The sequence below is a fragment of the Staurois parvus genome, unplaced genomic scaffold (assembly GCF_062004578.1).
Source record: "Staurois parvus isolate SC_StPar_1 unplaced genomic scaffold, SC_StPar_1.0 ptg000187l, whole genome shotgun sequence".
NCBI lineage: Eukaryota > Metazoa > Chordata > Amphibia > Anura > Ranidae > Staurois > Staurois parvus.
The window spans coordinates 8317324-8330048 of NW_028317983.1; the positions used below are offsets into that span (position 1 = coordinate 8317324).

At 41.7% G+C, this 12725-nt stretch overlaps 1 long non-coding RNA gene across 3 annotated transcripts in view; it reads right to left on the reverse strand.

Moving 5' to 3' along the window:
* Positions 1 to 12725, reverse strand: part of LOC149462064 (uncharacterized) — a 443072-nt gene that overhangs the window by 43665 nt on the left and 386682 nt on the right. The window contains exon 8 of one of the 3 annotated variants that reach the window (XR_016312737.1): positions 7781 to 7910. The exons of the other annotated variants lie outside the window; for them this stretch is intronic. This is a non-coding gene — a long non-coding RNA (uncharacterized LOC149462064). Of the gene's footprint in view, positions 1 to 7780; positions 7911 to 12725 lie in introns of those variants that run through there. 3 annotated transcript variants of the gene reach the window in all.

The window sequence follows — 12725 nt, forward strand, 5'->3', positions numbered from 1 at the left end:
CTGATCGCCGCAGAAGTGGTCCAGCAGTGTCCCTGATCGCCGCAGTGTCCCTGATCACCGCAGTGTCCCCGATTGCTGCACAAGTGGTCCAGCAGTGTCCCTGATCACCGCAGTGTCCCTGATTGCCGCAGTGGCCCAGATCACCACACAAGTGGCCCGGCAGTGTCCCTGATCACCACACAAGTGGCCAGCAGTGTCCCTGATCGCCGGACAAGTGGTCCAGCAGTGCCCCTGATCACCGCAGTGTCCCTGATCACCGCAGTTGCCCAGCAGTGTTTCTGATCGCCACACAAGTGGCCCAGCAGTGTTCTGATCATCGCAGTGGCCCAGCAGTGTCCATGGTCGCCGCACAAGTGGTCCAGCAGTGTCCCTGATCGCCACAGTGTCCCTGATTGCCACAGTGTCCCTGATCGCCACACAAGTGGCCCAGCAGTGTCCCTGATCACCGCAGTGGCCCAGCAGTGTCCCTGATCACCATACAGTGGCCCAATCAGTGTCCCTGATCACCTTACAGTGTGCCTGTTCATAAAGTGTCCCTGATCTCTGCCACACCAGTGGATCCTGTTCACTGCCATCGTCTGTGAGGAGAGAGATCCAGTACAGCTAACTGTGAGTAATTTTCAGCCTTTGCACAGAGTTTACACACACTCACAAAACATTGCCAGCCACCTCACTGTATCTCTGATTTTTGCCCAACAGTGACTAGTGTGAACCAACTGCAGCCAGATATCTGTCCCTCACTGCAACACCATCCTGATCACTGCCATACCAGTGGGTCCTGATCAGTGTCAAAAATATGGCCAAAGGATCATATACAAGCGAGGAGGCATTTCAAATTCTGAGTATGACAGATGAGAGTGACGGAGAACTTAAAACATACCTTGGGGTGTTTGCTTTCCAAAATGGGGTCTTTTTATGGATAATTCCATTGTCCTGATGCTCCAGGACCTCCAAAACAGCAATAGGTAGTTTAGAAATTAGATGTGCGATCTTTGCCCTTAGAACGCTAACAAGTGCTTATTGGATGTGGAACCCCTCTATGTGGCCAGACTGTGAAAAAGTCTTACACATTTGGTATCACCATATTCAAGAAGAGTTAGAGAATGTGTTTTGGGGTGTAATTTTAAGTATGCCTATGCAGTGTATTAGAAATAACTCATAGATTGACAACTTTGTGTAGAAAAAAATACATTTTCATTTTCTTTTCGCATTTTCCAAAAACTTGTGGCAAAAAATGAAGTCTTCAGAAGACTCTGCATGCCTCTTAAAACATACCTTGGAGTGTTTGCTTTCCAAAATGGGGTCATTTTGCGGATAATTCCATTGCCCTGATGCTCCAGGACCTCCAAAACGGCAATAGGTAGTCAAGAAATTAGATGTGTAATTTTTGCCCTTAGAACGCTAACAGGTGCTTATTGGATGTGGAACCCCTCTATGTGGCCAGACTGTGAAAAAGTCTCACACATTTGGTATCGCCATATTCAGCAGGAGTTAAAGAATGCGTTTTGAGGTATCATTTTAAGTATGCCTATGCTGTGTAATAGAAATATCTCATAGATTGACAACTTTGCGTAAAAAAAAATACATTTTCATTTTCTTTTCACATTTTCCAAAAACATGTGGCAAAAAATGAAGTCTTCAGAGGACTCCCCATGCCTCTTAAAACATACCTTGAGGTGTTTTCTTTCGAAAATGGGGTCATTTTGTGGGTAATTCAATTGTCCTGGTGCTCCAGGACCTCCAAAACTGTGATAGACAGTCAAGAAATTAGATGTGTAATTTTTGCCCCTAGAACGCCTAAGGGTGCTTATTGGATGTGGGGCCCTTCTATGTGGTTAGGCTGTGAAAAAGTTTTACACATGTGGTATCGCCATACTCAGGATGAGTAGCAGAATGTGTTTTGGGGTGTAATTGCAAGTATGCCTATGCCGTGTGAGAGAAAGAACTTGTTAAATGACAACTTTGTGGGAAAAAAAAAAAGAATTTTTTTTACTTTCATCATTTCCTTAAAAAATTGGCAAAAAATTACAACTTCAAAAAACTCCCCATGCCTCTCATTAAATACCTCAGACTGTCTACTTTCCAAAAAGGGGTCGTTTGGGGGGTATTTGTACTGTCCTGGCATTTTAGGGCCCCAAGAAATTATATAGGTAGTCCGTGCATCAGGATTGATACATTTTCAAATATATCAAATATATATACCGTGGTCTGTGGACTCTATAACTTTCACAAAGACTAAATAATACACACTGATTTGGGTTATGTCTACCAACAAAATGTAGCACAATGGATTTTGGCCTAAATTTATGAAGAAAGTATATTTATTTGCAAAATTTAGTATCAAATACTAAGAAAAACATGTTTTTTTTCAAAATTTTCAGTCTTTTTTCATTTTTCTAGCAAAAAATAAAAACCCCAGTGATGATTAAATACCACCAAATTAAAGCTCTATTTGTTTGAAAAAAATGATAATAATTTCATTTAGATACAGTGTTGTATGCCTGAGTAATTGTCATTCACAATGTGAGAGCGCCGAAAGCTGAAAATTGGCCTGGACAGGAAGGGGGTAAAAGTGTCCGGACAGGAAGTGGTTAATTCACGAAAATATTAGTATGAGAGAAGTAGAATTAAATTATAAGTGTTTAGTTAGATGGCACATTGCACCGATTGTGGAGCACAAGATGAATGGGGAGAACTCTCCACTATGTTGGAGAGGTTGTGGAGAAGTGGGGACACTATATCACATTTGGTGGGAATGTTCAAAGATACAGGTGTTCTGGGGGAAAATCTTCCATTTAATGAGGAAAATTACTAAGATCGATATTAGATTGGATCCAGAGTTATGTCTTCTTCATATCTCTGAGCTTACAGTGAGATCATATAAGGATTCAGGGATTTGGTACTTTCTGAGTGCAGCCAAAAGCTTGATTCCTAAGTTTTGGAAAAAAAGGGAGGTGCCGACGGCAGAAGATTGGTTGATCAGAACGAATCAGTTATGTGAGATGGACTTTATTACACACACATAGACGGGATGGAGATGTACCATAAAAAGTGGGGAAAATGGGAAGAATTTAGACAGAAAGTGAAATAAAGTTGATTTATACCTCTTGAAACGAATAATGTATTTTAGAAATGAGTTTTAGGAAGAAAAGGATAGTGCTATATATATATATACAGTATATATATATATTTTTTTTTTTTCTCTCTCTCTCTTGGATTAGAAAAGAAAAGGCAGAGTGGGATGGAGGGGGGAGGGGGGATACGAGGATGGGTGTGGGCGGGGAGGGGCTTAGGAGGGAATTAGGGTTGTGGGAATTAAATAAATTATGAGGAATATAATGATTATTTAATGAAGAAAATGTTTGTTAATTATATCTGATTGAAAACCAATAAATATTTATAAAAATACCTTTACCTTTACACGTGCTCCCAACATCGGAACAGACACCTTCTTGTAAGCACCGTGCATGGCCCCTTAAGACGTTAAAGACCCGCTTTAGGGAAAAATATTGTATTTTGGATAGTATTCTCGGTACACAATAACTGACTAAAAAGTGTTCCCAGTGTTGGGCCTTAAAAAATTAACTCCTGAAGGAATTAAAAACAAAAATACAGATCCATACTTGCATGTCTAAATCCTCAGCCTCCCCCGATTCCTGTAACAGTAAAACCCCATATTCAAACAAACCGACTAATTACACTTCCCAGGAGACTGTGACATATTTGATGTGTTCAGTGCTTGCTGTTAAGTGGCAACATTCAATGAAAGCTGCATACGGAGTCCCCTCTTTAATCGCATACATTGCACAGAAATGACAAATTCCAATAGGTGGCAGAGAAAGGTCTCCGCTTAAGTAACTGATCATAGTTTAAAGTGGACCCAAATAACAAGCAGACAATCAGCACATTAAACAGATATAGAGCAAGAACACGATGAAGTCAAACTACTAAGATTTTAACACGAACCTTCAGTCCCAGTTACAGGGGTTGGACAAAATTATGGAAACACTAGGTAAAAGAACAAAATCATTAGCTACTATAGTATCCCTGGGCGACTGTGGCGCCCAGGGAAGGTGTGAAACCTTGTCTGCATCCTCGCCAAACCGTGATTTGACAACACCAGCTGCGTGAATTCAGAGCATTGTCAGCTTGGTAAATGGCGCGGTCTTCGGGAAACAATGTCTGCACCATGGGGTGCACATAGTCTGCCACAATGTGTACATAGTCACTGGCAGTGACTCTATCTTTCAATGTGACAATGGGACCTGCAGAATACCAAGATATGGCTGCCCAAACATCGTTTTTCCAGAAACTGTATATGCCGCCATAACCTTTGATATTGTACCTCGTGACACGGCAAAAAAATTGGCAACTTCAGTCACAGAGGCACCAGCTAAATGGCACCAACAATTTGCCCACTTTGAAGCTCAGTAAGCTCTGACATGACTCCATATTACTAGCTGCGCACGCAGTAAATGACAGACGTGAGGCTTTCCACCTGTTAGCTAGGTGTCTCATCACACAGCGGAAGCAAAAGAATGTTACATCACTTCCGCTTTCAATGCAAACCATGTTGTCACTTTCACACCTGCAAATCATGTAGTGTTTCCATATATTTATCTAATTCCTGAACTTTTTTTTTTTAATTTTTTTTTATTTTTTATTTTAGGAGAACACACCCCATGCTTCTGCCTTCCTCGCTTAGGCAAGAATGACATCCTCCCCACCCCACCTGAAGCCCCCTAGGATACCAACATCAGGTATCCCAGGTGGCTTTGGGGCTATGTACAATACGCTGTGCATGTGCAGTGGAGTGTAAAGTGAGGTGCTGCTCTAATAACTAAACTATATGTAAATCCCAATGTGAATAAGTGGTGATCAGTAAATAAATGAGTGAACAATACTATAATACCCAGTGACTATATTAACAGCATAAGTGACATAAACCCCAAGCTAAACATCTACACCACCTTTCTTAAATGAGTTAAATGAACATAAAAAAATCTATAAATACAATAATTAAATACACATACATAGATTGAAAGCCGTGGTACTGAATATGCGCCTATTACACAACACCAGTAAATACATATAATGTGGGGACATAAACGCATGTATGCTTCACATGCCCAAAACCAACTGATGTGAAAGAAATGGCAGTGATCCCACTAAGGGATAAGAAACAAAGTGAATCAGTGAAACCACGCCTTGCAGTAAACGTACAAAAAGGGAAGAGGAATCAGAATATAAACGCATGTATACCTACATGCTCAAGGATAACTGGTGAATAAGAACAATAGCAGTGATCCCTCTAAGGGACAAACAAAGTGAATCCGTGAAACCACAAATTGTGGTACTTGTGAAAAAAGAAAGAAGTCAGGCTCACCGCCTGTAAATCACTAACAATCACTAAATGTACACAATTGTGACCCCCCTACTGGGGATAAGTGAACAGAAAAATAGGCTATAGTGCCTATAAATAATGAAGGGATTTGTAACCCCAAATGGGGGGTTCTGAATAAGCAGAGAAATAAGTGACGGCAAACAGAGCCTCACACTCTCCGTGTATCCACAAACATAAATAAACATGGATAATCCACCAATCAACATGAACAAAAAAACCAAAACACAAAATTATTAACGTGTCCTAAAAGGTGAAATAAATGTCCAATCTATAAAAGGTGTCCAGAACCATCCATATGGTGGAGGTGTTCTGTAGTCCTGTGATCACCATAAATGTGCAACAGGATACTATAAATCCCACTCTAGGTGCAATGGCCCCTCACCTCCATGCGGTGACCCTGCAGGGTTAAAACACCTTATGGTAATCAAACACCACTAAGGTTGAAGTTATCGCTATCTCATCACAACTGAGCCATCACTTCTAGGACCACTGAGAGGAGGCTGCATGCGGGACCTTGCCCACCAGAGAGGGAACTGACACAGCGGTGGACCTGACATCCGTTGGAGAGAGTCCGGGTTCCAGACCGGTGGTGTTTGATTATCATAAGGTGTTTTAACCCTGCAGGGTCACCGCATGGAGGTGAGGGGCCATTGCACCTAGAGTGGGATTTATAGTATCCTGTTGCACATTTATGGTGATCACAGGACTACAGAACACCTCAACCATTTGGATGGTTCTGGACACCTTCTATAGATTGGACATTTATTTCACCTTTTAGGACACGTTAATAATTTTGTGTTTTGGTTTTTCTGTTCATGTTGATTGGTCTATTATCCACTGTTTATTTATGTTTGTGGATACACGGAGAGTGTGAGGCACTGTTTGCCGTCACTTATTTCTCTGCTTATTCAGAACCCCCCATTTGGGGTTACAAATCCCTTCATTATTTATAGGTTTTCTGTTCACTTATCCCCAGTAGGGGGGTCACAATTGTGTACATTTAGTGATTGTTAGTGATTTACAGGCGGTGAGCCTGACTTCTTTCTTTTTTCACAAGTACCACAATTTGTGGTTTCACGGATTCACTTTCTTTGTCCCTTAGTGGGATCACTGCTATTGTTCTTATTCACCAGTTATCCTTGAGCATGTAGGTATACATGCGTTTATAATCTGATTCCTCTTCCCTTTTTCATACGTTTACCACAAGGAGTGGTTTCACTGATTCACTTTGTTTGTTATCCCTTAGTGGGATCACTGCCATTTCTTTCACATCAGTTGGTTTTGGGAATGTAAAGCATACATGCGTTTATGTCACCACATGATATGTATTTACTGGTGTTGTGTAATAGGCGCATATCCAGTACCACGGCATTCATTATATGTATGTGTATTTAATTATTGTATTTATAGATTTTTTTATGTTGACTTCACCCATTTAGGAGAGGCGGTGTAGATGTTTAGTTTGGGGTTGATGTCACTTATGCTGTTAATATAGTCACTGGGTATTATAGTATTGTTCACTCATTTATTTACTGTTCACCACTTATTCACATTGGGATTTACATATAGTTTAGTTATTAGAGCAGCACCTCACTTTACACTTTGGAATGACCATTTCTGGTATATGGTTAGGTACTAGCAGCTTTAGCCACAGGTTCACCTAAGCCCAGGAGGACTACGAATATTGTCTATGCTCAGTGGAGTGTCATCGGGAGCTGCTTGCTAGGACCTGGAAGAGAAAGCTGGCTCCAATGATGGCGGCACAAGGCCCTGTGGGTTCCGCTTTCAGCAGATTACTGCAGGGCAATGCTGCAGTTGATGGCTGGGTATGTTATTTAAGTTCACCCCAGCACACAAGGTAGGAGGGGGTTTAAAGTAAAATTAAACCTGGGGGGGTTAAGTTCCACTTTAACCTGTTGTCACCCAAATTACACATATTTGCAGCCACAAGGGCAGGCTTTAACACCCACACATGTGCGTTGTTGGGCAGCCAATGTTTCTGTGCTGAGAACAAGCTCACTGCAAGCTCCCAGCACAGACACTGGGCTGTCAAAGACAGCTCTCGGCCCTCACTAATAATCCATAGCCAGTGGAACGACTCCTGATCATGTGACCACTATGACAGCCAAACACAGTAGTCACACGATCGAAAATCTTCCCGCCCCCCAGGCACTCAGAACGTTGTACAAGGACACCGGAGTAGGCGGAAAAGGGTTAAAGGGACTTCAGATGAGACATTTTTGTGGTCATTTAGCTCGTGAGATAAACAATATAAAGCCAAAGACACAACAAACTGATCTTTTCTGCTAGCCAGCCCATGTGCCGAATTTCATGACTTCCAGAGATTCCGTTTTTTCTCAGCTGAGTTTGGACTTCGGCCATCACCTTGGGAAGAAGTTCCGTCACAGCCCCGTGAATTGCGTTGAACCAGGTCTGGGCCGCCGCAGGATCTTTTGCTCGCAGCACCGCAGTATCGTTGGCATCAGGTGAATGCAGTTCTAGATGTCTGCAATACAGAACACATGCGTTTACAGCGGGAAATCCCAGGATCTTCTTATAATCCCCTGTTCATAGCTCTGGATTTTTAGGATATTTTGCCACACACAGTTGAATAAAAATTGTACATCTTTGGACTAATCTCCAGACAGATATAACAGACACAAACCAATGGAACTCTGTATTCATTAACCCCTTCTTCCCAGCCTTTTAAGAGATAGTAACACCAAAGCATCGTTACCTGCTTGCTCAGCTTCCGGACCATGCGATCACTGTGATTGGATGATTAGATAATTGGAAGCCCATCCTACCAGCTTCCAATTGTCAGTGACGGTACTGTCAGAGTGCTGGGGGCATGCTGCCAACACAAAACAGGTATGCGTATACGAGGAGGCACAGAATACGGCCAATCTCTGTGCTGCCACATATATACATACATCCGACAGGAAGGGCTTAATAAATCTTGAAATGTGTGTTTTAATGCCACTAGTGGAAGTGCCTGATATTGGTTTGGTTTCAGCCTCTTACTATGCAGCAGCACTGGAAGAAGAAGGGGCAGAACCGAGAGCCAATCAGGTGTGCTGCATGCACATGTACCAACATAGAACATACTGATAGGAGAAGAGATCAGAGAGATGACCTAATCAGTCTGCTGTTGTTGTTTCACCATCCAATCAGACGGTTGGGGGTGAACAGAGGACACCACTGTATTTCCTATCTGTAAGTAGTCTTGTCTGCTTGGCTGTGCTGTCTGGCAGAGCTGTGTAAATCCCAGCAATGGATGAACAGATATAAAAATCTTCTGACAGGCAAAACATTTCTCATATATGTATTTAGAGTACAGCTTTCTAGGACTGTGAGTGTACTCCATGCACCTAGAGATGACAGTATCCACCCTAACTGCTTTAAGGAACAACATGTACTGTATATAATAACAAAATAAATCACATATAATAACCATGACAGTCTGCCTAAGGTGGCAACAAACAGGCCCCAGAAATAAAAACTGGGCACCTCATCTGTGGGAATACAAAGAAACCAATGAGATGTAGATATGAGTGCGTTTTGTATGATTGTGCGCTCTTCTTTCTTCCTATTATGTAAGTACCGGTCGGGTTTTAATAAAGAACATTTTTTTATGGCAGAACATTATTGCAGATCCCTTTGGCTTTTCTTTGGAGAGACACTGCATACTGAATTTGTGAGGAAGGTTTGTTTTCTGCCCGGTATATTGTGTCTCCTGGAGGTTGGACGTTCATATGGATATAGCCAGTGTTGCTGAAAGGGATATACCTCTATATATAATATATCTCTAAAACACTGTTCAACAGGTAAAAAGTTTTGGGCATAAAATTAGCTAATCTTACATAATTTCGGGGTGCTGAAAACGAAAATGACCCTAAAAAATGTTGATTGGCTCTAGTTTCCATGATATATTCACCCATCTAATGACGTAAGCCATTCAAAATTATGATGCAACTTCAGCTGCATATTGCGCAATTGATACTGGTGACCAATAGAAAATTGCATGTATACTGAGATGATGCAATATTAGCCTTTAATTGCATCACTTCACTGCATAAAAGCTGCAGTATCTGTAGCTGATTGTAGTTCGACAGCGTCTTTACATTTAGTTTTATGCTTATATAGGCTACTCAGTAATGCCTCGAACTTGTGTGAATAAAGCAGATCATTTATGCTATATCTGCGGTGAAATAACTTTTATCTCACAAAAAAGGAGGATAACAGGAATGATTAAGAAAGCCTACAACTTGTATTTTGGCTGCAAGATAGGAGACCAGGACAAGAGCTGGGCACCACATATATGCTGCAATTCTTGTGGGACGGCACTGGAGCAATGGTTGAATGGAAAAAAGGCATCTATGACTTTCGCTGTGCCAATGATTTGGAGAGAGCCAACAGATCATGTTAGTAATTGTTACTTTTGTATGGTGCCTCCAACAAAAGGGATAAATAAGAAGAAAAAGTTATCTGTGCACTATCCAAATATTCCATCGGCAATACGTCCAGTTCCTCATGGAGAGGGGCTACCAATTCCTAAAGCACCAGAATCCTTCGTGGTTGAGTCAAGTGAGGAAGAACCTGAAGCGTGTAGTCATCAGCCGTCAACCTCACATGACCCAGACTTTCTTCCATCCACACCCACTGAACCACACCTCATTACACAAGTGGAATTGAGCGATTTTATCAGAGACCTGGATCTTCCGAAGAACAAGGCAGAGCTTTTGGGGTCAAGACTACAACAGTGGAATCTCCTAGCAAGTGATGTTGGTACGTCTTTCTACCGTCATCGTCAGAAAGATCTGATCCCATTCTTCGTCCAGGAAGGTGATATTGCTGTATGTAACAATGTTCATGGTTTAATCTCAGCCATCGGCGTATGCTATGATCCCGATGAGTGGAGGCTGTTCATTGATGCTTCAAAGGCGAGTCTTAAAGCTGTTTTGCTCCATAATGGCAATCAGCTGCCGTCAGTTCCAGTTGCTTACGCAGTTTCAATGAAAGAAACGTATGAAAACTTGAAAGAGCTTTTAAGGTGCATCAACTATGATGAACATCAATGGTCGATTTGTGGTGACCTGAAGGTGATTGCTATCCTACTTGGACTTCAAGGTGGATATACTAAGTACTGCTGCTTCCTCTGTGAGTGGGACAGTCGTGCGAGAGAAATGCACTATGCCAAAAGAGACTGGCCATTACGCCAGTCATTGCAGCCTGGAGAAAAAAATGTTAACTATCCAGCACTTGTAGACAGCAATAAGATCTTATTACCTCCAATACACATCAAGTTGGGATTAATGAAAAACTTTGTTAAGGCAATGGACAAGAATAAAGCAGGTTTCAAGTACCCGATTAGCAAATTTCCAGCACTTAGTGCTGCAAAAATAAATGAAGGAGTCTTTGTTGGGCCACAGATTCGTAAACTTATTCATGATGATGAGTTTCTTTCTCTGTTGCGTGGAAAGGAAAAGGCTGCCTGGACAGCATTTGTATCAGTGACATCAAATTTTCTTGGAAAAAATAAAACACCAGACTACAAGAAAGTGGTAGAAAAACTCATCCAGACTTCAGAAATCTGGGTTGCAACATGTCTCTAAAAATTCATTTTCTACATTCGCATCTGGATTTTTTCCCACCAAACTGTGGAGCAGTGAGTGATGAACACGGAGAGCGCTTCCATCAAGACATTGCAGCTATGGAAAGAAGATATCAAGGTAAATGGAGCCCATCAATGCTTGCTGACTATTGCTGGACAGTTGTAAGAGATAGCCCTTTCCTCGAATACAAGAGAAAAGCCAAGAGAAGCAAAACCGACACAAACTGAAGACAAAACTAGTCAGAATCCTAAGTATTAAAATGATTCAACTTAGCTTATGGCTATAATTTTTCTTGGTAATCCTATGCAATATATTATGCCATTTAGGCTTTGTTATGTAGTCAATATAACTTGCTTTATATTTGTGGAAAGACATCTATCTATATAATTATTGTGCATTATGTAGTCATTACGCCTATAGTAGAAAACTTTCCGTTTACAGAAAAACTAGAGCCAATTGACAAATTTCATTGTTATATTTGAACTCAGAATGTGAAATTCATTAAGAAATGGATCCTTTTGTTTCCAAAACTGGAAAAAAATAAAAATTTGTTGAACAGTGAAATCTGAGTAACGGATCATTCCAGACAAAGTGTAGAAAAACAGCGTACTTTGATTAAAAAGCTCATTGGAGAGGAGAAAATATATAAATAAGTGCAGAAACTGATAGGCTGCTCAGCTAAAATGATCTCAAATGCTGTAAAATGGAAAACAAAATGTGAAAGTAAACAGAAAACTGCCATTTGAATGGATCGAATGTATCAAAAGCCGCAGAGAGGTCAAGTAGTAAGAGTACGGAGTAGTGGTCATTGGTTGGGATGAGTACGGAGTAGTGGTCATTGGTTGGGATGAGTACGGAGTAGTGGTCATTGGTTGGGATGAGTACGGAGTAGTGGTCATTGGTTGGGATGAGTACGGAGTAGTGGTCATTGGTTGGGATGAGTACGGAGTAGTGGCCATTGGTTGGGATGAGTACGGAGTAGTGGCCATTGGTTGGGATGAGTACGGAGTAGTGGCCATTGGTTTTAGCAGTTAGTAGATCATTGGTGAGTTAGACTTTTGATAAAAGATGGTAAAGACCTGTCCCTACCCAAACCCAGGCTCATGATATTTCCAAAGTTCTCGGTTGAGCTTGTCTTGTACTGCTTGAGAGATTACTGCAGAGTACGCTGCAACTTGCAAGCTCACTAGATAACAAAAGCATTTTTTACTTCCACTGGCCACAGTCCGACCCCCCTAAAGTCTGAATGACAGTAAACTGGCCCTTTGTTTAGAAAGTTTGAAGACCCCTGCTTCAGAGCAGGGGTCTCCAAACTGTGGCCCTTTGCATACCTTTCTCTGGCCCTTGGGGTGCTATTCCTCCCACTGATACGAGGCACTATTCCTCCCACTGACAATTGGGCAATAATTCCTGCACTGTCACCAACAGTAGGGAACCATTCCTCCCATTGAAACCAATGATGGAGCATTATACCTTCCACAGACACCAATTATGGAGCACAATTCCATCCACAGACATCAATGATGGAGCACTATTCCCTCCACAGACACCAATGATGGAGCACTATTTCCTCCACAGACACCAATGATGGAGCACTATTCCCTCCACAGACAACAATGATGGAGCACTATTCCCTCCACAGACATCAATGATGGAGCACTATTCCCTTCACAGACATCAATGATGGAGCACTATTCATTCCACAG